The 26163-nt window shown below is 39.3% G+C and overlaps 1 long non-coding RNA gene and 1 pseudogene across 6 annotated transcripts; both read right to left on the bottom strand.

Annotated features, from left to right (window-relative positions):
• Positions 1 to 335: 335 nt before the first annotated feature.
• Positions 336 to 26163, bottom strand: LOC143023115 (uncharacterized). 6 transcript variants are annotated; one of them, XR_012966164.1, is made up of 19 exons: positions 26091 to 26163; positions 25658 to 25701; positions 24783 to 24819; positions 18465 to 18570; positions 18264 to 18376; positions 17105 to 17201; positions 14844 to 15007; positions 13747 to 13854; positions 4403 to 4618; positions 4181 to 4241; positions 3894 to 4000; positions 3612 to 3720; positions 2319 to 2368; positions 2125 to 2158; positions 1224 to 1293; positions 1034 to 1069; positions 821 to 899; positions 595 to 636; positions 337 to 424 (listed from the first exon to the last, which is right to left on the bottom strand). It is a non-coding gene; the product is annotated as an uncharacterized LOC143023115 (long non-coding RNA). The 6 variants fall into 6 exon arrangements; XR_012966163.1 differs by having other exon boundaries at positions 340 to 424; positions 13751 to 13854; positions 14882 to 15007; XR_012966162.1 differs by having other exon boundaries at positions 341 to 424; positions 14882 to 15007.
• Positions 3783 to 3855, bottom strand: LOC143023328 (small nucleolar RNA SNORD24; annotated as a pseudogene).

The raw sequence follows: 26163 nt of genomic DNA on the forward strand, positions 1-26163 counted from the left end.
TCCCTTTTACTCTCATCTGTACCACATCCACGCACAATAAAAGACCCAAACCTTAGTGTGCTGGTTGGAAAACTCCCAGACCCTCTTATGCCTTTGCTTTTTCTTTTAGGAATGTCCCCTGTGGGGCTACAAGGAGAAAGATGCCTAGTCCCAATCCCCATCCCTTTCTTCTCACCTCTTACAATCCAAGTGGAATTACTTGATGGCAGTATTCTTTTCCCTCGTCCCAGGGAATTAATCATAATTCAATAAAACAGGTTTAGTATATTTCACAAAGAGATCAGAATCACAATTTTTAACATTTTGCCAACAGGCAATCCTAAGGTGTCCTAAGTGATGGGCCATCATGTATGCAGTATTAACAAGACATACCAACATTCTTACCAGTGACCATGATCTCCATTCAGTCTCGCTTTGATGTCACCTGCAAAAAACTATACATTAATCCCAATTCAAAATTAACTTCACAGTATGATCAGTAAAATGGTCAAAATCACATTTCTTTAGCACTTTGCCAACAGGCAATCCTAAAGTGTCCTAAGTGATGGGCCATCATGTATACAGTATTAACGAGAAGAAATAAAAACATCTTACCAGTGATCACGATCTTGTCCTTCAGTCTCGCTCCGACATCACCTGCAAACAACTGAACATTAATCCCAACTCAAAATGAACCTCACAGTATGATCAATAGAATGGTCAGAATCACATTTCTTTAGCACTTTGCCAACAGGCAATCCTAAGGTGTTCTAAGTGATGGGCCATCATGGAGATAAACACTAGCAATTATGATAAAAATGGAAAAAGTTAACTCCTTTACCACCACATTTATTTGGTCACCAGCTGCAACAAATTTCACTTCTTTGGACCAACTTCAGAAAATAGCAAACACTGAAATTCTGCAATCAACAACAATTGTGTTAGCAAACATTCCTAATGCATAACAATATCTATCTACATACCATAGGCTTCTTCCCCTTCACAAGGGAGGTAGCCAAGTCAAAACATGCTTCTTCAGTCATACTCCACTCACCTGTTTCCTTATCCGCTTTGCTTAAACTCACAGCACCTGAAAATATTCCTCATCAGTTAAATATATAATGAAAATGACCACCCATCGCCTAGGCAATCAGGGTACAAATACTATATCATTTGTTACTCATGTTGAAAGTAAGATTCTCATCATAGTTCTACTCTGGCTAGCAGCCTGTAGGTATCTATACCTGTACTGAACAGATGAATGGACATTAATGTCCAAACTTGATCAAACTGGTACACTGTCCACTTGAAAACCTGTCAACGGAAAAATCAACCATAAGTACATGGGAGAGGGTGGTGGATGGAAGGGTGGTAGATAGGGCACTAATGGACTACATAGTGGTAACCAGGAGAATAATGGGAGGATTTTTGGATGTAAATGTTCTACGGGGAGAGTGGGGGAAAAGACAATTTTTTGGAAGTTGACAGTGAAGGATAGATGGAGAAAGGTAAAGGGCAGAAGGTAGGGAGGTACTTAAAGTAAACTGCTTAGATGAGAGAAAAAGAGGAGTACAAGAAGAAATGGGAGTGGGAGGGAGTGAAGGTTAGAGTATAACTAGGAGAGGAGGAATGGGGATGGTTCAAGTTGTGGAACAAGGACAACAGGAGGATATACAAGGGTAGCGAGTGGTGGGATGAAGCATTCAAAGATTGTAAAGAAGCAAGCATTCAAAGATTGATTACAAAATAGGATGAATCACAAGAATGTACAAAGAAAAGCAGAATAAAGCATAAGAGGGGAGAGGTGAGCAGAAGTGAAATGGGGTATAAAAAAAAAAAAAAAAAAAAAAAAAAAAAATCCACTCCCTTCCCTCATCTTGGCTCCTGGCTGATGGGTCATCCCTGCATCTCACCCACTGCCCTGGGTCAGAAGCAGTTTAAGACAGTACATCCACAGCAAAGCAGATTAAATAAACTGGCAACCCCCCTCCTCTCAGTCACCTCATGCAGATGGGGAGAAATCCCTTTATGCTGCATTTTTCACACATTGCCTCACCCCCCCCCATCCACTCCCCCTCATGCCACAGCATCCATACACAGCAATTCTCCATTCAGTCCCATCTTCTGTCCAAAACAAGTACCAACCTTAATGCAGCTGAGGAATGCTCCAGGCCTTTACCTGAAAAAATACCACTTGTAAACAATGGCTCTTGATCCAATGCAAGGTGTACACTATAAGCAATGTCAGCCCTGTTGAGCTTGCCAACACAGTAATTCTGGAGATATTTTTTGTCATCATTATTTGAAGTACAACCACAATACAATAACTCGATACTTACTACTGGCTCTAAAGCACACCACCACCACAGGTCATCCTACAAACTCGAAACTGAAAATGTAAACATTACAATGCAACAAAGCCATACACCAACTGACAAACCAACAACACTCTTTACATCCGTGGTTCCCAACTGGTATGCCATGACACCAATGGGTGAAGCAAGATCAACTGAGGGTGCCTCCAAAATTCAGGGCAAAAATTACTGTCAATTATATATTTGTATCGTCATCCATTTTTGTTCATTAAAGCAACATCAGTGTAAAGATGAGTATTTTCATATTATCCTGGGACATAATTTTGTTACACTGATGTTGAATCAACAAAATACTGACAAACTACAATTTAGATTTTCTAATAAGGGTGCTGCCGGGGACTTCTGAAAGGCTTGGCAAGGGTGCCTCCTCAAGCCAGAAATGGTTGGGAGCCACTGCTCCACATCAAACTTGTCTTGGTCTTGTTTAACCTTCCTCATAAACCAAGAAATGCATTCATAAATGTTTGCAGCCCGGTAACCAGAAGCAACATTGCAACTGGGGCATAAGGGGAGCAGACTGATCTTTAATTCACCTTAGCACCAACATAGCACATACTCAATATCAGTGACTCTGGGATCAAATATTTACTTAATCCATCAATTACTATTCTATATTCATCATGGACACTTTTGCTTGCTCAACTGTATTTGCTTCCAAGTCATTCTTTCCACCTAGCATAGTTTGGGCAACTAGATCTGTCAGCTTTCTTTCCATCCCCATAACAGACTTCATATTTCAACTCCTCACCAAGCACATTTTCAAAGTTCAAGTTCCATACATTTGTTCCCCTTCCCTCTTCCCCTGTTCAAAGATTTCCTGGCTGTTAATGATTATTTTAAAACTACCTATCCCTACTCAAACTACCTCAATATAGTACCCAACTGGTCAATCACATTATTAACCACTTCAGTACGAGTCAAATTCTCACGCGCAGCATGGCCTATCATAGGAACAATGCATCACACTACTTGCATTATAAAATAGTCACTACTGCATTACTCATTCTTTTTTACTCAGTAATAAACACTGACAACATGATCAAACCAGTTCATAGAATCCGGGGGTAACTCGTGTACAACTACAAAGATATACGTAATCAAAACTGACACCGGCATCCTTGCGAACACATCCACGCCTCATGACACCTGTGTAAGTGTCATTGTACCCAAGTGGTTAACATTGCCAACAGGTATTCCTACAGTGTCCTATATGATGGGCCATCATATTCAAAAATTCAAATGACAATGCAATCTTACCATTACCAGCTCAGGGTCATCTAAATCTGGTGCAACTTTGTAAAACCCAAGGTTGCCTAGACCTAGCAAAGATCTTGTATGGCCAGGCTACTGATGAATGTGTTGACCCCTGGAGGAAGAAACCATAAATATATTCTGCTCCATCTCTTGCTATACAGTCCTAAGAGGTCAAATATTCAGAGATCTTGGTGGTTATAGTCGTCATACAACAGTCAAGAGTAGCAAATACATTCTCATCATTATTGCAAATGCAATTTCCAAGTACCATGCAGGTAAACCTACCATAGTGATGTACCGTAGTCCTGATGTGCTTTCAATCTCGATCATGTACATATGCTCTTAAACAATGGCCAACATCTTTCTTTACAATTCAATACCACAAGTCTTGTCTGGAAAATTAAAACTTCTAAAACACCTTCATCACACTTCTCCTGTCTTTTCTTGATTACACCAAACGACATGCGGGTAAGCCTGTCTTAGGTCTCGTCATCTAACTCATCATTTATCAAAGTCCAAAATAATTACATTTCTTTCAAAACATCATATCTAACCAAAAAAACTTAACTGACCTGCATGTGCTAATCCAGTATCTACAAAAGAGGTTCATTTATACACCTCTTGTGCATGGACCTGTCAATTAAACAAACTTCACTTACATGCAAACAAAGTTATTATTGAAGATGTACTTTTGGTTTTCAGTAACGAGGAATTGTGTCCACAGCAGTTATTGAGACAGGGATAACAATCATCATTTCTTAAAGACCTTTTGCATTAAATAGGATCAAACTAACCTCTCCATCAGCACCTGGCAGCACCAACATCCAATCCAAGGTACCAGCATCAATTGTACAACCTCCATGACAACAGTATCCATGGTCCTGGAGCCGCAGCGTTTACGTCGTGGGACTAACCCCCAACCCCAAGAGTTGGGGGCCAAACGGCGGCAACCAGCCCTGGCCACCGGCTCTACGCAGGTGGCACCGATCCCCAAGAGGAGCTACGACTGCCTTGGGGAGTACAGTAGAAGCCCGATTTAACGAATCTCAATTCAGCGGAAGCTCAAATTAGCGAACTGCAAATAGCAATAATGAAAATGCTCAATTTAGCGGAAATGGTCCGCTAAGTTGACCATTTTCCGCTAGCTGGCCAGATGCGCGTCTACAGAAATAGCTCAATTTAGCGGGAATGGTAAGCTAAGTTGAGCATTTTCCGTCAACTGGCCACATGCGTGTCTCAGAGTCCAATGTTACCAGATGTTACTAGATTGTGGTGGTAGAGTCAAGGAAATTTTTATAATTTAGTACTTTGGAGGTATATATATATATATATATATATATATATATATATATATATATATATATATATATATATACGTACTATAATATATATACAATAATATATAATTCAGTATATGTATAAAGTATAATTGTAGCAGAAATATATTCAAGTAGAAATAGACGGTATAATAGGAAAACAAAATAATGAAACAGTAAGTTAATGGGAAAATTCAAAATCAATAATATATAATTCAGTATATGTATAAAGTATAATTGTAGCAGAAATATATTCAAGTAGAAATAGACGGTATAATAGGAAAACAAAATAATGAAACAGTAAGTTAATGGGAAAATTCAAAATCAGTACGCGAGAGTAATCACCACGAAAAACACTTCTATAACAACGAACTAAGTTTTCTGCAACAACACAACAATAATGCTCACTATCCAAAACCCAACTGCCCAGTCCTATTAATCGCTAGAATTATGTACATCGAACCAAACACGAAGCTATGACTAATATTTCGCGAAATTCACAGACAGCTCATATCATTGTTACACGACACACACACACACACTTCAGCGAATGGACGGCTTGGATGACGTTCTGAAGAAAACTGAAGTCTGTGGATCCCAACGCAAAGAGAAGTGCCTAGTGTTTTTACAGGGTGGGGGGGAAATTGCTCGTGGAGTAGTGGGAAAGTAGGGAAAGAGGAAAAGGGGAGGGATTACTGAGGGAAATGGAAGGAAATGAGGAGGGAGTAGACTTGGCCCAGCCAGACAAGCGAAAGGTAAACAAAAGACTGAGTGAGGATGAAATGTCTAATAAAAATGTAAAGATTAGAAGTATAGAGAGGAGCAATACAGTAGAAAGTGACGAGAATATGTTCCAGGGATTTAAAGAGGGTGGGGGGGACACAACCCTCTGATAAGACTAGAGGAGAGAGTTGATAAGGTGATCGAGGACTTGGAACGTAAGTTAGGTAATGTTGACTCCATTTTCCAGAGAATTGAAAGGTTGGAACAACTTGAGAAGGCAAACAGAAACTTAACTGAAGAAATAGAGGACCTAAAAAGACAGTTAGGAAATGTAAAGGAGGAGAATGAGAAATTGAAGAAGAATAGTAATGAAAACAGAGAGAAAATAGCTAAAGAAGCTAAAAATTGGAGAACAACCCAAGAAGGGAATAAGGTTTCATTCACTGACATAGTCAAACAGCAATTGAAAGAACATAATGAAGACTCAGTTATTAAAGTGATGAGACAGAAGGAGAATATAGTAAGAGAATTAGCTGACAAAAAGAAATGTATAATTATATTAGGAATGGAAGAGAAACATAACCCAGATAGAACCGCAAGAATCAAGGAGGAAAATGAAAAAGTAAGCAGTTTATTAAAATTAGTCCAGGAAGATGAACCAGAAATTATAAAGGAAATTGAGGAAAAATTCAGACTCGGAAAATATAGTACAGATAAGACCAGACCAATTAAGATTAAATTCAGGTCACAAACAACGGCAGAGAAAATTCTATCCAAAACAGGGAAACTAGCAACAAATGATCAATATAAAAAGGTATGGATAAAAAGAGAAATGAATAAGGAGGAAAGAGAGGCAGAAAAGCAGAAAAGACTTGAAGCTAAGGCAAAAAACGAGGAAAGAACGGAGTCAGAGAAAGAGAGATTCTATTGGAGAGTAGTGAACATGAAAATAAAGCAGTTCGACATACTAAAGAAAAACAAAAGGGAAACAGAGAACACAATGGAAGTGGCAGAAAACTAAGAGCGTCTTACACAAATATAGATGGATTGATAACAGGATTGAATGAACTGAATGATTATTTGAAAAAGAACCGGACATAATGGGAATTGTAGAAACAAAATTAAAAGGCCCACTACCACCCAACAGTGTAGGACATGATGCATACAATTATTGGATTAGAAACAGAGAGAAAAAACAAGGGGGTGGAGTTATGTTCCTGACTAAGAAGGATATAAACGTGAAAGGTGTCATATATGGAAAGAATACAGTAGAGATGATTATGATAGAAGTGGAAGACAGAGATAAGAAGAGCAGAAAATTTGTGATCAATTATGTGCCTCCGAAAACAGCCTCATGGGAGGAGAGTGAACATAAAAGTATGTTAGAGGACACAAAGATAGCATTAACTAAAATAATGGAAGACGGAGGAAGAATAGTTATGATGGGTGACTTTAATTGCAAAGAAATCTGCTGGGAAGAAATGACAGTAAAGAGTGGTGATGACTCATGGGGAAATGCTCTACTTGAGATGATTACTGACCATTCAATGACACAATGGATACAAGAGAACACTAGGTATAGAAATGAAGAAGAACCATCGAGGCTAGACTTAATAATTACATCTGAACCTAGAATAGTGGACAAGATTGAATATAAAACACCAATAGGTAAAAGTGACCACATATTGATTGAACTGGAACTTAATGAAGAAAAATATATGAAAAGAAATGAACAATATAGAAAAGGAAGAATGATGTATGAAAAAACAAACTTTGATGAAATAAGAGAATTCTTCCAACAAGAAAACTGGGAAGAAATATACAAAGAAGAAACATCAGTGGAAGAGAAATGGAATATTTTGACAAAAATTTACAAAAAAGGAGTGGAAAAGTATGTCCCAAGACAAAAACAAGAAAAAGAATATGTAAAATGCTGGTACAACAAAAGTTGTAGGGAGTTAAAGGACAAAAGAGACAAAGCCTGGACCAGATGGAAAAAAGACAGAAGACCTGAAAAATGGAAAATATATACTGGTTATAGAAATGAATATGTACAAAAGTGCAGAGAGGAAAAAAGAAAATATGAAAAAGATGTCATAGAAAAGTGTAAAGATCAACCAAAACTATTCTACAGATTTGTAAACAATAAACTGAAAAACAAACAAGACTTGGAGAAATTAAGACAAGGAGGAGTTGAATACACTGAGGAAATGGAAATGGCAGAAATTATGAACAAACATTTTAAATCAGTGTTTACAAGGGAAAATATACAACCTGAAGAGATTGAGTGGAAAGAAAAAGTCCCCCCTATGGAAGAAATAGAAGTAACAAAGAATGAAATATTGACACACTTGGGTAATTTTGATGTCAGAAAATCGCATGGGCCAGATGAAATAGCAAACTGGATTCTGAAAGAATGCAGGAATGAACTGGCAGACAAAATACATAGCATAATAAGCAGTTCCTTAAAAGAAGGAAAAGTTCCAGAAGATTGGAAAAAAGCAAATATAGTACCTATATATAAAGGAGGAAATAAAGAAGAACCTACCAACTATAGACCAGTCTCTCTAACAAGTACAATAGCAAAAATTTGTGAAAGAATTATCAAAAGTAGATGGATAAAATACTTGGAAAAAAACAATGTACTAAATCCAAGGCAATTTGGATTCAGACAAGGACGATCATGCGTCACCAATTTAATATGTTTCTATTCAAGGCTAATAGATATAATACAAGAAAGAGATGGATGGGCTGATTGTGCATTTCTAGACCTAAAAAAAGCTTTTGACAAAGTACCACATAAGAAGTTGCTTAAGAAATTAGAATATGAAGGAGGAATACAAGGTAAATTGCTAAATTGGATGGAAGACTTTTTGCAAGAAAGAAAAATGAGAGTAGTGATAAGAGACCAGCACTCAAAATGGAATGAAGTAATAAGCGGTGTCCCGCAGGGAACAGTTCTGGCCCCAATAATGTTTGCTATATATATTAATGATATGGATGAAGGAATTGAAAGCTATATGAGCTTCTTTGCAGATGATGCAAAACTACTGAAAAGAGTGAAAACTGAAGAAGATTGTGAATCACTACAGAGAGATCTAAATAAAGTACAAGAATGGAGTAGGAAGTGGGAGATGGAGTTCAATACAAAAAGTGTAGTATAATGGAATTTGGAAAAAGCAAAAACAGAATAACAGGATCATATAATTTGGGAGAAGAAGGAATAAAAAAAGTAGAAAATGAGAAGGACCTGGGAGTCATTGTTATGAATAATATGTCACCTGAGAAACATATAAATAAGATTTTTGGAGAAACTTATAATTTAATAAGAACAATCAAAGTGGCATTTACATACCTGGATGAAGAAATGGTGAGGAAAATCCTAATCACCCTGATAAGACCAAGATTGGAATATACAGCAACGATATGGTCACCAAGTACAAAAAAATGTATAAAAAAACTTGAAAGAATACAAAGAGCAATTACAAAATTGGCACCAACACTCTCAAAACTATCATATGAAGAAAGACTACAAAAACTTAAACTACAGACACTAGAGCAAAGAAGAGAGAGAGGAGATTTAATAGCTATTTACAGAATCATGAAAGGCATAGAAATTACTGATAGAGAGAATCTGATAAAATGGGATGACAGAAATACAAGAGGACACGGAAAGAAAATAAAAAAAGACAGCTATAGAAGAGATTTGAAAAAGAACAGCTTTCCTCACAGAGTAATAGACAGTTGGAACAAGTTAGATGAGAAAGTGGTGTGTGCAAAAACAATACATGAATCTAAAAATAGTTTAGATAAAATGAGATATGAAGACGGGACCCCACGAGCATAGCTCCCCTTCCCGTAAAATACAACTAGGTAAATACAACTAGGTAAATACACACACATACATGTTGCAACAAATTACTGCATGTTGCTGTTCGTTTGCAATTCACGATTGTGCTGCCTATAATTCACTTACAATAATATATATACTGTATGTGTGTGTGTACACTAGGGAATTTTTAGGTACGTATCATTTTTATAATCCGCTCTGGCAACACTGTTACACCAATGCTCACTCGCTCAATTTAACGGAAAAATTCAATTTAGCGGACTGGACCTTGGCTGAATTAGTTCGTTAAATTGGGCTTCTACTGTACTACAATCCTTTTTCTCAACATGCAATGTTACGTTTTTTCTGCACCGAGGGGTGATTTTCCGGCGATCACCCCTCGTCTTCTACTTTTAGCCGGAGATGTAGAGAGCAATCCTGGGCCCACCACAAAATACACATGCCCAACATGCTCTAAACCCATTACTTTGAGCAGACAGACAAAGGGCTCAGTTCAGTGCAATATGTGCAAAAACTGGGCCCACCTCACTTGTACAACACTTGCTGACACAAACCAATACACAAACACTTGGACATGTTCTACCTGCCCTCCAGTAATCCCACTCCCACCTCCCCAACCACAGCCAGCACCCTTACCCACTCCCAATTTCCCTTTGCCCATATCCCCAATCAGTACTCCCCTTCCTTTGTCCCCAATCTCTCCTTGCCCCGCCTCTAACCCAGATCCTATACCTTCCCCATTAACACCCCAACCTCAACCCCAAACGGCAACATACAACACATACAGAACACACAACATCAACACATTACAACACAACATTGACGGTATTAACATGAAAAAACATGAACTCGAACACTTTCTTAAACAACACAACATGCACATTGTAATTATATAAGAAACAAAACTAAGACACTCACAAAACACCATCATTTCATAATTACACCACCATCAGACAAGACCGGACCGATGGCAATGGCAGTGAATTCATCAGCCTGATCCACCATTCCATCTGTTTTGTGGACACAAGTGCCACAACCAAAATTCTCCTCCCTACCACAGATAACACTACAGAAATCCAATTCATTCGAATTCGCACAGGCAACAAATCAACACGGACAATAGTTAACATGTACATTCGCCCCCAATCATCCCCCACAGTTCCAAACACCTTCAGGCCTGAATTTAGCCAACTAGCCTCAATCCCCAACCTGATTATGGATGGTGACTTCAACACCAAGTCGTCTGCCTGGTATGTCAACAACCCTGACACAGACAGAGGGCTTGATATACAGACTCAGTTTGACTCATTGACTATCATGAACAACACACATAATCATACACATATCCCACACCAAGCCCTCTACACTCCCTCCTCTCCTGATATCACCTTCTGCTCCCCCTGCCTAACCCCAACAACATCATGGAGAGTGGTCGGAACCCTTGGTTCTGACCACCTTCCAATCATCATCACCACCAAAACAAGATGCACCCCAGTTGGCCACAGACACACATTCACCAAATACAAGAGAGCTAACTGGGAAGCTTTTACTGAAGAGACACAACAACATTTTGAAACACTTAACAGTACACCAATCACAAACATAAACAATGCTGTGCACACTTTTAATACAATCATACAAAGTGCAGACAAGAGATACATCCCTAGAGGCAACAGAAAATCACACAACCCCAACTTCACACCAGAAATCCAAGGCCTCATCAGACAACAAGACACACTTAAACACAATACCCCCACACCTATTCCTCAAAACATAGCAGACCCAATACAAACACTAAACACTGTGACTGCCAATAAAATACACGAACAAAAAACACAAAATTGGCAAAACTTTATCAATACACTTGATCACAAAACAAACACCAGCAAATTGTACAAAACACTCAACAGCATTACACTATCCAACAGTAACACTACACGCTCTCACGCAGCAATAATCACAACAACAGACAATCTACCCTCAAACAGACAACAAGCAAACACACTCATAAATCATTTTGCACAGACAAGCCATCTCACTTCTCACCCTGACGACCGACGCACTGTTTGACGTAAGAAAGACTTTCCCACAGACTCAGACTATACACCCTTCATAGACAGTCAGACAAAACACATAATACATAATCTCAAGCACTCATCTGCCTGTGGCCCTGATAACATAAGTAACATCCACCTAAAACACATTGGACCACAAGGTATACACGCACTCACAAACATTGCAATCTACTGCTATTCACACAACACTATACCCGACATCAGGAAGCATGGTAAAATAATCACAATTCCAAAACCGAACAAAGACCCAACATCGCACCACCCAATCACACTTCTCTGCACCCCCTCTAAAGTCACTGAACGCCTAATACTTAAACTTGTCACCTGCTGACTCACAACACAGTTTTAGGCCACTACACTCCACAAACACTCTTCTGATAAACCTCACACAAAGAATTTTAGATGGCATCAATTCAGATAGGCCCCACCACAGAACACTTCTTATGACATTAGACATTAGTAAAGTTTTTGATGCTATCCCCTGCCACAACCTAACAAATAAAATATATAACACAGACATGCACAATAACACCAAAAGATGGCTGGCCAATTATCTGGCAGGTAGGAATGCTTACATGTCATATAATGGCCAATCATCACACATCAGAAACATTAAGAATGGAATACCACAGGGCTCTGTTCTATCCCCCACGCTCTTTAATCTATACATGCATGACTAACCCACACCAGACACCTCAGAAATACAAATCTCTTCCTACACAGACGACATAACAATCACATGCACACATCGTAACACAGACAAAGCTGCAGAAATAATCCAGCCATACCTTGATACACTGAACACATGGTTCATCACAAACAGACTCAAAATAGCTCCAACCAAATCTACAGCAACACTTCTCACCAACTGGACAAAAGAACACAAATACATACCTCATCTCTGGATCAACAACACTCTTATACCACACACAAACACACCAAAAATTCTTGGTGTAACATACGATACATCCATGTCTTTCAAACAACACATCACAAACATAAAAAACAAATGCACACCTAGACTTAACACACTTAAGTCAATCGCTGGAACAACATTTGGACAAAACAAAGAAACTAATACAACAATATACAAACAATGCATAAGCTCAGTGATGAATTATGCGAGTCCTGCATGGGCTCCTAATCTCAGTGAGACACACCACAACACCCTTCAAATCATACAAAACAAAGCCCTAAAAACAATTACAGGCTGCACAAATACAACACCTACAGACCATTTACACCATGAAACAAAAGTCCTCAAAGTCAAGGACCACCTCGACATGAGAGGCACACAAACACTTGCCGCAGCCACCACAAACACATCACACCCGCTACACTACATAGCAGAATACCCACACACACCAAGAAACATTAAAACAACACCCAAAGACCTGTATCACACACAGATACTCTCTTCTCTTCCTCCACAACCACCAAATACCAGCCTCCGGAAACATATTCATAATCATATCACTCACCGCTCCATTAACACACTGAAAGACAACACACTGCTGCATGCCAGGCCCCTTGATATCCAACTTTCTGAATCCTCTCTCCCACGAAAGGACAGAGTCCACCTGGCCAGACTGCAGTGCGGCCACCACCCAGCACTTCTAAGCTACCAGAAGAGGCTGGATGACCACATTGTGAACAGCTGCCCAGGATGCAACACTTCACCCCATACCATACAACACATAATGGAAGACTGCATTATACACAATCATGCATGCAAACAACACAACATACACTCTATAAAGTATCTGTGGGATAACCCAGTTTCGGCTGTGGCATTCCTTGGGGAGACGGGACTGCTCGGACAGTCTAGGGAACGACAACAACAACAGTATCCACTGGTGTTCAATGCAACCTCTACCACTTGCAATATGTCGTGCTGAAGCAGGAAGTGATCTTCCAGTATTAGGACCTCCAATAATTAAATAATGTAGCAAAAATTGCCAACAATTAGAACGTCTTAACTAACAGTATAATCAGACAACACATTGGCCTTCATGGGATAAACCTCTGCTGGAAACCGCAAATGTGAAAGAAAGTGCTTTCATCACACAATTGAAAACCTCCAACACATACTAGTTTTACAGCATTACAACACTTGTAGAATACAGGTCTGCATTCATATAGCCCTCCAAAGAATTGACATTACTCAAACTTACCTACCGATGGTAAAGCCCAGTCCATTTTGCACCACACATTGGGAGATTCATTTGAGGACCTAGCCAACATCACTACGATTTATTTTACCCAGCTCTTCGAACTACTTCCTGAAATAAAGAAAACACGATGTACATAAATTAATCTCAACCAGTTAAGGAGTTCAACAATCCCAGCTTCCGACAGCCTTGTGGCAGGTAAGCACAGTTCCCAGGATCCACAACAGTGGGTTCTGCCATTGCTGACTCTGTTGCAATCCTGGGGTTCACAATAGAACTTCATCATTTAGGTCAACAGCTCAACTGTGCAGCACAATCCCTTTAAATTATACATCTACCACACCTTTCCCATTCTCAAACACCTACACTTCCCTGTTCAGATGGTTAAACAGCAACACAACATGCATTCAAAGAGGTGGTCAACCTTGACAACACACTACTGCGGCCGAGGGTACAAGTCTCTTGTAAGACACCTGGACCTGAGCAAGACTGATCGTCACTCCCCCATCCCCAGCTTCATCCAAACATTGGACATACAACCTTGAAGAAAGCTTCACCAGTATTACCAAACAAGAGATTGGTTGGCAAGACTACTCACCCACAACAGGGTCCAACAGCCAAACTAGGCTCATCCTTACTGGTCCACGTGACAAATCACCTAACCTTCATCCACTGCAGATGTGAACAACCCCTCATGCATACCTGATAGGCTCATCATAAGCGACATTACCATCCCCTACATTCAGGCAGAGCTAACTATACCTTTGTCCCCCACCCACCACCCTGGTTCAGCAGCAACAACGCGGTACATCCACAGCAAGGCTGCTTCAACTGGCAACATCCCCTCCATCTCATCATGCAGCACATAAAGACAGGGATCCCCTCAGGCTGTGTCAAAACATTCAAATATTTCCTACTCAACCCCCCCCTCCTCCCATCCAAGTTTCAACTATACACAGCCATTCTCCACTCACCCCTATCTCCTGCCTCTCCCTTCCTTGCCCCCATTTACCTCATCCTCCATCATCCCCAGAAGTTCACTCCATCCACAGCTTTCTACACCCATTCTTTCCACATGTCCAAACCATCCCAATACTTACATCATCCCTATCTGCTCTTCCAACCCCACTTTCCTCACCTCCAAGTAATCTTCTTCAAATCCTGGACAATTTTATCTTGGGGGTCTTCAGGTGTGCAGAAGATGGGCCAAGGAAAGAAATCCACTCAATCTGAACTTCAAACCAACAATGCTGATGTTCGATTACTGCAATTAAGAAAACTTTCAGTAAAAAAATATCACTAACAAGTACTAGTTTTCTACAACCAATTTAGCAGATACCTATATATTTCTACATTTCTTTCAGAATAGGTGTGGTAAAAATCATCATTACAAATATATACAGGTAGTCGTCGACTTATGACCGAGTTCGGTTCCGACAGACAGGTCATAAGTCGATCTGGACGCAAATCGGACTTTATATATATACAGTATATATTACCCTTTAAATATTATTTTTGTTACTGTATACACTATACATGTATATTCTATATTATATTTAGCATACTGAAATAATCTTAGCATCTTTGAACTATGTTGTATAGTATTTTTTAAACCTTTTTTTCATAATTTTATCTGATTTTCTTTGAGAAACGTAGCATACTGAATAAAATCCTATCATCTTTGACCTATGATATTTAATACTGTATTTTTTAACATTTTTATTATACTATCATCAGACTTTCTTTAGGAAACGTATGCATACTGAATAAAATCTTATCTTTGAGCTACGTTGTTTAATATTCATTATTCTTTTTATAATTGTCGTTAGGAAACGTAGCCTAGGCCTACGCATACTGAATAAAGTCCTGTCATCTTTGACCTACTAATACTTTTTTGTTGGTTAAATTAAAATCATTGTACTGTACAATTTACATCTTATTAATTGCAAAACATTAAAAATACTAAATGCAAGGCAAAATTAAGAGAATTTTTTTTATTTCAAAACACATTCTTTTCGTTTACATACTGTACCGAAAATATTGTTATTGACAACAGACTAGGCTTAAACAAAGTTTACTGTTACATCTTATTAATTGCAAAACATAAAAATACATAATGCATGGCAAAATTAGGAAAAAATTATTTCAAAACATTCTTTTCGTCTACGTACTGTACCGAAAATATTGCAAAACATAAAAATACAAAATGCTGTACCGAACATATTGTTATCGACAACAGACTAGGCATAAAAAAGTTTTACTGTTACATTTTATTAATTGCAAAACATATTAAAATATAAAATCCAAGGCAAAATTGAGATCCTCTCTTAGTCTTTTAAAATTAGTGACACTGTAGAATGTGATAATTGAAGTTCACGTACTATCACATTAACTTTCTTCCCTCCTTCATGTTTTATCACTTTCATTTTCTTGTCAAGATCAATAACCTTTCTTTGTTTCTTGGCAGGCTTGGAAATATCGAAAGATAATATTCTTTTAGACATCTCCATGGGGGTTTGAAGCACAAAAAAAATTAAAGATATAATTCTTGTCATAATGAAGTCAGAAATACCACATGCTCCTGAATGAGAGGGAAGCTGACGCTGCCGGTAACCTGCCAAAACTATCGTACTCGCGTCTCGCGGCGTGCAAAGTAATTGTACTGCACTGCCAGGCATAACATTGCAATTCTATTACTCTATTAAATGTTAAATATTATTGCACTATCTCGTGGTCGTAAAGTCGATCAGTCGTAAGTCGCATAGGTCATAAGTCGACGACTACCTGTATATATATATTATAGGTTATCGCTGCATCTCGCCTATTGCCCTGGGTCATAAACAATGCTGTAAGACAGCACATCAACAGCAAGGCTGTTTCATTTAATCTGCAACACCCCCACCACCACTGTCCCCTCATGCCCTATGGGCTGCATCAAAACACCATTCACATTTAACCACTCCAATGCATCACATAATCCACACCTCCACTCAAAGGATAAATTTTCTGCAGAACCTACAATGCAATACAAATAGCTTTCAAGCATCTTATCAATATATCAATCCAGTCTTCACCTAAATTCTAAGCAATCCATCAAGACATTAAGCCACATCAAGTGCAACATGGAAGGCAAAATCACGACCTTGGTGCATCCCCACATCCATCCGAGACCATTCAATCTGTCCATTACTAATCCTCGCATTTACTAGTTATTAATCCTCAATTCTATACAAAATCAATACCAATACATTGTCCATTCCTTTCATTGCTTCCACCGACATTTCTCCATGCAGTTCTCAAGTTTGCTTCCAACTACCACAGACCAACTCTCTTACAGCATTCCACTTTCACACAAACTTACCTTTTGGCCATGGTTGTCCAAGATGAGCAAAATGGAAACAAATCCACTTCACTTTGATCTCCAAGCCAAAAATATTAATGCAGAGACTGTTCTATCTCTGAAATTAAGAAAATGGTAATGTTAAAAAGAAAAAAAAAACTTTCTATAAATTACCAATCTTCAATGATCAAAATGTCAGATACCAATATTATTCCACACTTTTTTCAGAACAGGTCTGTGGTACATACATACATACATATACCAAGGCTTTTTCCCCCTTACAAGGGAGGTAGCCAAAAAGGGAAAGGCATAAAAACACTCCCACCCATTTCATCCCTACATACACTCCACACCCCTCCCACCCTCCCTCTCATCTGAGCACCTCCTGGATGACGGGTCATCCCTGCACCCTGCCCACCGCCCTGGGTCAGAAGCAGTGTCGCAAGACACAGCACATCCACAGCAAGGCCGCTTCATTTAATCGGCGACCCCCCCTCTCCGTCCCCCCTTGCATGGGCCAGGTCTGTGGTAAAAATCATTATTACAAAAACTTGCATTAACTTTTACACACACCCTTTCCTATCCCCTCCCCCCAATTGCTAACTATTCTCCCTAGTAAACATTCAATTGCACACCTTACCACCAACAAGTCAACACATTTCCCATTTTCTTTGTGCAGGGGAACTACCTCCATTACTCCACACTTCTCTACCCTAAGTACAAGTCCTCACCACCCATTACACAACTACACCCTTCCTCAGACACCTAACTGACAACTTTGCAGCTATCAATGCTTTTTCTCCTCTCCCACCTTCTACAGTGCTACCCTCCTTTCCTACCAATTACTGCCACTAAACCACCTTATCCCCTTCTAAATCTAAGAACCCCACAATACTCTATCCATCTCTCTTCACCGTCATACCTGTCCAACAGCATCCTTTACCTTCTCTCAACCCAACTTAGCCCTGTTCATTCTTCCCTCCTTTCCAAAAACAATTCAAATTCCTCACCAATCGCCCACCCTACTTCATTCTCAGCCTCCCTGTCCTCTAGTTTCACTTCCCTCATCTGTACATCTTGTATGTTATCTTAGTTCTACTCTGCCATCAAACTTAATCCCACCAACTGCTCCCTCCCACTTTCAACCCATCTAAGTGTACTGTACTATCTTGAAACGTACCCATTCTTCGTCTAGCTTCTCTTATCCTTCACAACTTCCCATATTTCTCTTGTGGTTTGTCTGGTATTTTTCCCTTAGTTGCTCACCAGCACTCTTTTGTTTCTCCAAGCAACCTGAAACAAACCAATGACAAATTGAGGCCACAGTACTAATACTTCACATAATACATTATGTAATCTTGTCAGAATCCTTTTGACTTACTCTCAGTGAAATCAAGGATTTCAATTATCATCATTATTAGAGATGCAATAAAATTAAACCACAGCACAAGTACAAACTTTATTGCAGACTGAAGACTCACCACATTCTGAAAGGAAAAAATATGCTAGTGAAATTTGAGTGCAACTTTGGTATAAAAAGCAAATGGCCTAGTATTGCAACCTACACACATCATGTAACTATTACAATTTAGGATTTGTTCAGTGGTATCAATAGGTGTGGGGTCAACAATGGCCTACAAGGACCTAAGAGTCACTTCCCTGCTATCTTCAACTTCTTCAGACTTGTCCCAAGATCTCATCAATTTGCTCTGCATTTCTTCTACCTTTGAATGCAAGAGCTGACAGGTATCAAGAGGCCTCCTCCAATTAGCGACTAATGTAACACGCTTCTCTCTAGTAATCAATGGAGGTACCAAGGACCCACTGCCAGCTGCTTTGGGACTGCACAACCAACAAATTGTGGGATAATGAACTGAACGGTTTTGGGAGATCTGGAAGATTTATGAAACTCTTTATTTACTCATGAGCTATTATGTGAGGAGGGGAAAGGGTGGTGGATGAAAGCGGGTACGCGCCTTTGATTTGGCTACCTCCCTTATGTGGGGGGAAAAAATATTGGCAACGAGATTTCTATTCCATGCCTCAAGACTATTTAAAGTAAAGTTAGTGGATTCTAGTATACTTGTATTGTGTAAACTACAGATTGCTTCCCATTCTCATCACTCCAAACCTGCAGATTTCATTCTGTTAAAAATTTTACACATCCACTTCCACAACCTTACTAAATGCTAAACTTGGACTATATGCTTGGCATCATATGGTCAGACATATGCTTGTCAATACTCTCCTTATTTAAGATCAAATTGGCTCAATATTCCACAACCTTCACATATGCATAACTTGCACCAAAGGTACTTTCCCTCTTTAGAATTAGGGGCGATGGGTTAAGCACCATTTACCAATGCTTACAGACAAAGTTATCCTGCTCCCATCACTACTTGGGTTTAAGAGAATGCATCAAAAGGGCAACTCCACAGCAAAACGTGTAGACGTGTGTGTGTGTGTGTGTGTGTGAGGCTCCCGTTTATCTAGGGATTTTTCGCGTGAGGGGGGAGTGCCAAAGGAGGGGATAGGTTTCTAGTGACTTGTGAATGGTTAATCTAACCATGGCTCTCAATTGCGGTAACTAGCTGAGCCAGTGGCAGCCGCAATTAAGAAAACAAATTTGAAATTTGTATGGAGAAAACGACATGCCAGTGGGCCGAAGCCGAGCGTGCCTGTAAATTGAACAAAGGTGCCAGTGTCGGAGAGGGTCATAAACCATCTACCCACCCCCTAACCGCACCTCTCAAACCGAGTAAAAGGTTTTGGTCGGAGTGACTGCTCCTCCTCCTCCTCCACCCCTCCGTCTCCCCCCTCCCTCGCATCCACCGCGAGCAATACGGTGTTTATGGAACTCGATCTGTATGCCTCGTCCAAGATAATTCTAGCTTCATGTCGTCAGCTGTATTATAACCTAACGTACGTACTTTATTCGAATATATAACATCATGATGAAGGGTAAAGTTGGCATCATTTTGGCCTTCCAGGTATTAGTGATTTTCATCAACTTTTCGGGTCGGTTGAGAAGTTCAGAGGTTCCAAAATGCGACCATAAGGTTTAAGATCGGATTGAGAACTATTTGACTTGTGATGGCTGTTGCAAACCCTTTGGATTTGGCCGATGGACTATATACAAACACCTACTATCGCCCTCTTCCATTACCAAGCGCAGCAACAAGGTCAGGGTCGGAACACATTCGTGTACTTCCGAGGTAAGCAACATCAAACCCGGAAGCAACAGTGTTATAATAGCAATATGTTTGCTATCATCTGGCGACATTCATCAATTCCCTGGCCCCGTGAGGGCCGATGAGATGGATGCCAAGCTGTCCTGTTTGTTGGGCAAGGGCCTACAAATTGTTCACTTGAACATTTGCAGCCTGACGTCAAAATTGGACGAGGTACGAGAGATTACCCGGAGGACTACCCCTGCAGTATTATGCTTCACCGAGACCAAGCTGGACGATACGATAGCGGATCCGGAGGTAGAGATCAACAACTACACCATCGTGAGGAGAGATCGTAACCGGGTTGGAGGAGGCATGGCTGTCTACATACGCAACGACATCGCGTTTGAGCAACGGACAGACATGAACAGTGAGTTAGAGGCTTTGTGGATAAACATTCTCTTGCCAAAATCTAAGCCTATCCTCGTAGGTGCCTGCTATAGACCGCCCTGGCAACATGACTTCTATAGTAAGCTTGAGGATTTGTGTTCCAATACCACAGACTTTCTGAACAAAGAACTGATTATAACTGGCGACTTGAATACTCATGTAGAATCAACCTCGAATACTCTGCATAATGCGCTAAAGTCATTCTGTTCAATGAATAATCTGAAACAAATTATCACAGAACCCACCAGAGTATGTGCCACTGCTAATTCTGTTATTGATCTTATTTTGGTATCAGATGTTCAGAAAATATGTTCTAGTGGAGTAATTGATATTGGTTTGAGTGACCATAGAGCAACGTATTGTATCAGGAAAGTTTTCAAACAACAAATCAATCAGCATAAAACCATAAAAGTTCATTCTCTTAAGCATTACAGCAAGGAATTGTTCTGCGAAAGGTTGTCCGCGGTTAACTGGTTTTCAGTCGTCAATTGTACAGATGTTGATCAAGCTTGGAATAATTTTAAAGCACTGTTCTTGGGGGTATTAGACAATTTAGCTCCAGTAAAATCAATCAGAATAAAACAACGTTCCGAGCCGTGGTTTTCTGGTGACATCTTGAAAATGATCAACAGGAGAGATAAGGCTTTAAAAGAGTATAAGAAAACAAAAGATCAATCTATTTTCGCTATGTACCGGTATAAGAAGGTACAGAACGAGGTTCAGGTTATGGTAGACAGAGCTAAGGTAGGATATTACAAAGATTCTCTCCAAACCAACAAAAACAATCCCAAAAAACTATGGCAAACAATCAAACAGTTAGGTCCTTCCAAAAATCTAAAATCCAAAAGTAGTAACATTGGTCTTAATGTTAATGGGATCGTTACTTTCGACAAAGTAGCAGTGGCTAAAAAATTTAACTCCTTTTTCACCACCATTGCTACCACCCTCGTAAATAATTTACCAGTACCGTCAGGTCATTTTGGCCAAGAACACATTAATAATTATTATTGGAATCAGGGTGTATCCTATGACACCTTTGCTCTGTCTACGGTTGCTAATGTAGATGTGTATAAAATGTTGAAGACTGTTAACAGGTCTAAGGCTACCGGACTAGATAATATTCCAGCCAGATTTGTGAATGACTCAGCTGAGCAGATTACTCCCTGTATCACTCACATAATCAATACTTCGATTCAACAGGGCAAAGTTCCCAAAGATTTTAAATTAGCAAAAGTTACTCCTTTGTACAAGAAGGGTAGCAAAACAGATTCCGGTAACTATAGGCCAGTCTCAGTGCTCGGTATTATATCGAAGGTCTTGGAAAGAGTTGTCTATAACCAGGTTTATGAATACATTCAAAGCAATAACTTGTTCTATGATTTACAATCAGGCTTTCGAAAATCATATTCTACTGATGCATGTTTGATCAATTTGACTGATTACATCAAAGGTGAAATTGACAGAGGTAATTACTGTGGAATGGTTATGCTAGATCTCCAGAAAGCCTTTGATACTGTAAATCATGATATTCTATTATTCAAACTACAAGCGTTAGGCTTCAAATCAATGTTGTTAATTGGATGAGGTCTTATCTAACAGGTCGAGAACAGATTGTGAATGTAAATGGTTCAACATCAAAAGCAGCAAAAATAACATGTGGTGTCCCACAGGGTAGCATTTTAGGTCCGCTGTTGTTTCTTTTGTATGTGAATGACATGAAAGCTGCTGTGAACTGTAAACTGCTGTTGTATGCCGATGATTCAGCCTTACTAGTTCCTGGCAAAGATGTAAATAGGATTGAGACATTACTCAGTGAAGAGTTATTGAATGTCAGCAAGTGGTTGTTGGATAACAAATTGTCTCTACATCTAGGTAAAACAGAATCCATTCTCTTTGGCTCCAATCAAAAACTCAAAAATGCTCCCAACTTCAATATCCAATATAATGATACTAGTATTCAACCTAGGTCTGTTGTCAAATATCTTGGAACAGAAATTGATCAAAATGTGTCGGGAGAAGTTATGGCACAAAAAATAATTAAAAGGGTCAGCTCCAGAACAAATTTTTTGGCAAGAACACAAAAATACCTAGATGTAGAGACAACGAAGTTACTAGCTTCGGCCCTGGTTCAGTGTCATATTGACTATGCTTGTTCTTCCTGGTATAGCAACCTATCTAAAAAATCTAAGAGTAATCTTCAAATATGTCAAAACAAACTAATCAGGACCGTTTTGAAAATTCATCCACATACTCATCTAGATTATACGCATTTTAAACTGTTAAATTGGTTACCTGTTGAGAAACGTGTTGCTCAGTTAAAGCTTAATCATGTTCACCAATTGTGAACGACTCTTGTCCCAGTTATTTGTCAGATACGTTTACACTTGTCAGAAATGCTCGTTCCCTGAGAACTCGTTCTAGTAGGTCATCTGTCATTGTACCTAGGTTTAATAGTTCGTTAGGGAAAAGTACTTTCAAATACACTGGTGCTATTGCTTGGAACTCGTTACCGACCAACATTCAATCAATTGTATCTAAAAGTAGTTTTAAAAAATCAGTTAAATGTTATCTTTTAGACACTGTTCTCTCTGAAGAAAATAGTTTATATGTTTAATTTACACTTCTTATAATCCTAATTTACACTTCGTATAACCTAGCTTTTCTATGATAATCCTTTCCTAATTGTAATATGAGGACCACAGTGGAAATAAGTCTTTTGACTTTCTGTGCCATCCTCGGATGTACAATTATATATACTGTGTATAATATTGAGTCTTGTATATATTGTACTTATTGTATGTATGATTGTATCCGAATAAAATTCAATTCAATTCAATTCAATTCACCCACTTTATTCTTGCTGGCCAGTTCCCTGTGGAACTCGACACTCCTAGCATCTCCCAACTACAACCATTCTTACAACCTTATCTTACATCAAATAGTACATGATGATGCTGACGTTAGCATAACAAGGTGCAAGTATACAAGGATGCAAGCATCCTCTTTATATTTGTAGTTGTATCTGAGGGACCCCCATATTCCGTGAACAAGCTTGATCGCATTTTCTGGGGTTATCAACATACAGGGTAAAAGAATGACTTATTACATCTTGTGGATGGAGGGCCATTCTTGTCCCCAGATCACAAGCAATGCAGCAAGACCATCATTTCATCCATCAATGTCTCAATCTCTGATCATGGCACATTTGATTTTGGTTGTCTAGAGCAGTGTTTCTCAACCAGGGTTCCCCAGAACCCTAAGGGTTCCGCAAGAACAAGCGAGATAAGCTAATGCACTTTTGATTTTTTTATTTAATTTCATATACGTAATGCAAAGGGGGCCTTGGGGAAGAGGGGAATGTCTGTTGAGGAAGGACGGGAGAGGACAGAAGACGGGTGAATGGAGAATGGTTGTATATGGATGATGTTGTGATGCATGAGGTGGATTGGGCGGGGGGATGGGGGGTGAGGTAGTATGTGTGAGCAAAATTTGACGCAGCCCGAAGGGATTTCTCCCTGTCTTCTCCTTTTATGCATGGGGGACGGAGAGGGGGGGTTGCTGATTTAATGAAGCGGGCTTGCTGTGGATGTGCTGTGTCTTGTGACACTGCTTCTGATCCAGGGCAGTGGACAAGGTGCAGGGATGACCCGTTATCCAGGAGGTGTTAAGATAAAAGGGAGGGTGGAGGGGTGTGGAGTGTATTCAGGGATGGAATGGGTGGGAATGATTTTATGCCTTTTCCTTTTTGGCTACCTCCCTTGTAAGGGGGAAAAAGCCTTGGTATATGTATGCATATACGTAATATAATTAAACATGCAAAACATATTCTTGGTTATTGTAATAATGTAATACAGACATCACCCTATCTAACCTATTATCACAACGACAATAAAATGAGAAAGATATACTTTTTTTTTGGGGGGGGGGCGCAAGGGTTCCTTGAGACGTAATTTATTTTAAAGGTTACGCAAGGGTAAAAAGGTTGAGAAACACTGGTCTAGAGTATACTACTCTTCCATGCCAAGAGACCAATATTCAGTACATCTACATTTAGTATAAATACTATGGGTTATGCTTACCTTGATGACATGTAGGAGTCCCAGGTTCTATTCAGAGCTGCAAAGATTTCAAATGTCAAATTTCCTACACATTTGCAAACAAAATTTAATCTAACACTTAACTCAGGTTAAAAATTTAGCATCATGTTATCAGACATATGCTTGTCAATATTCTCATCATATAAAATTTGGATCCAGCATTTTCTAGCTGAACCGTTTGAGACACTACGTTATGACCCATGACGTGCATGTCATGTGGATGGCAGGCTTGTGTATGTGAAAGCCTTTCTCAATCTGGAGAGAAGAGAATGTAAGCACAAGTCAAGATCAAGGAGAGAAGAAATGTCTGGGGAGAAAAAAAAAAAAAAAAAAAAAAAAGCAGCACATAGCCAATCAAAAAGTTTCTGCACAAAAAGGAAGTAAAAATTAATATGCATCTCCTTAAGTGGGGGAAAGGGTGATGGAGAACACATACATACCAACAGCTTTTTCCTCCTTACAAGGGAGGTAGCCAAAAACAAAGGCACAAAATCCACTCCCACTATGTTTGACAAGAATTATGTAAGAATAAAAAATTAACAATAGACTGAATAATTTGAAAACTTGCAATGCCACTACCATAGCTGTTGCCTCATGTATCATTGTAAAACCCACTTCAGGTGGTATTTGTCCTCATTCCCAGACTTCTGTGGAATAAAATTTGTATTTCTATCCCTATTGTATTGGTGTGAAATGGTTTCTATGCCATCACAGCTAGAAGAGGAGGGGAGAGATGGCTGACAAAATGCAAGAAATACTGATGTTACAACGGACCTTGGGCCTAGGCAATAGCTTTCTAATGCAGATCAAAACTCACCTGCCACTAATAAAAGATTGTGACTATTAACCTTACATACCTCATTGTTGCAGCAACAGCAATGAGTGCATCAATCATTCCCATCTGCAAATGAAAAAGTTGAAATAAATTGCAAGCTTTAAACAAGAAATTAATTACGACGGTCAATTCATAGTTTCACCCAACCAACGAATTTGATATGTGGCTTATCATGTGTTTCACACGATCTCCAAACAACTAAAAACTGCAAATTTCCACACCCTGGTTTCCAAAAATCAACAAAACGTCCTTTACAAAATAGAGCATAGAGTAACAGGATGAAAGGTGGTGGTGAGGGGCATTAGCCATTACGATCATTATAATAGTTTTCAGGTGGTGGAAATACTGATGAAACTGATGGGCTAGTCCATACAAAAAATACTGACCCAACTACTCCACAACTAATTACTAATTTGTCAAAGTCAACTTTGTTCATAACCATCTACCAAACTAACTCATCTATGGTGCACAAGGCCAGAGTTCATAGCCACAGGTGAGCACTTGTGCTGTTGAATTGTAGAATTCGTC

The sequence above is a fragment of the Oratosquilla oratoria genome, unplaced genomic scaffold (genome assembly GCF_046742065.1).
Source record: "Oratosquilla oratoria isolate Oo_2021 unplaced genomic scaffold, ASM4674206v1 SCAFFOLD45, whole genome shotgun sequence".
Taxonomy (NCBI): Eukaryota; Metazoa; Arthropoda; class Malacostraca; order Stomatopoda; family Squillidae; genus Oratosquilla; species Oratosquilla oratoria.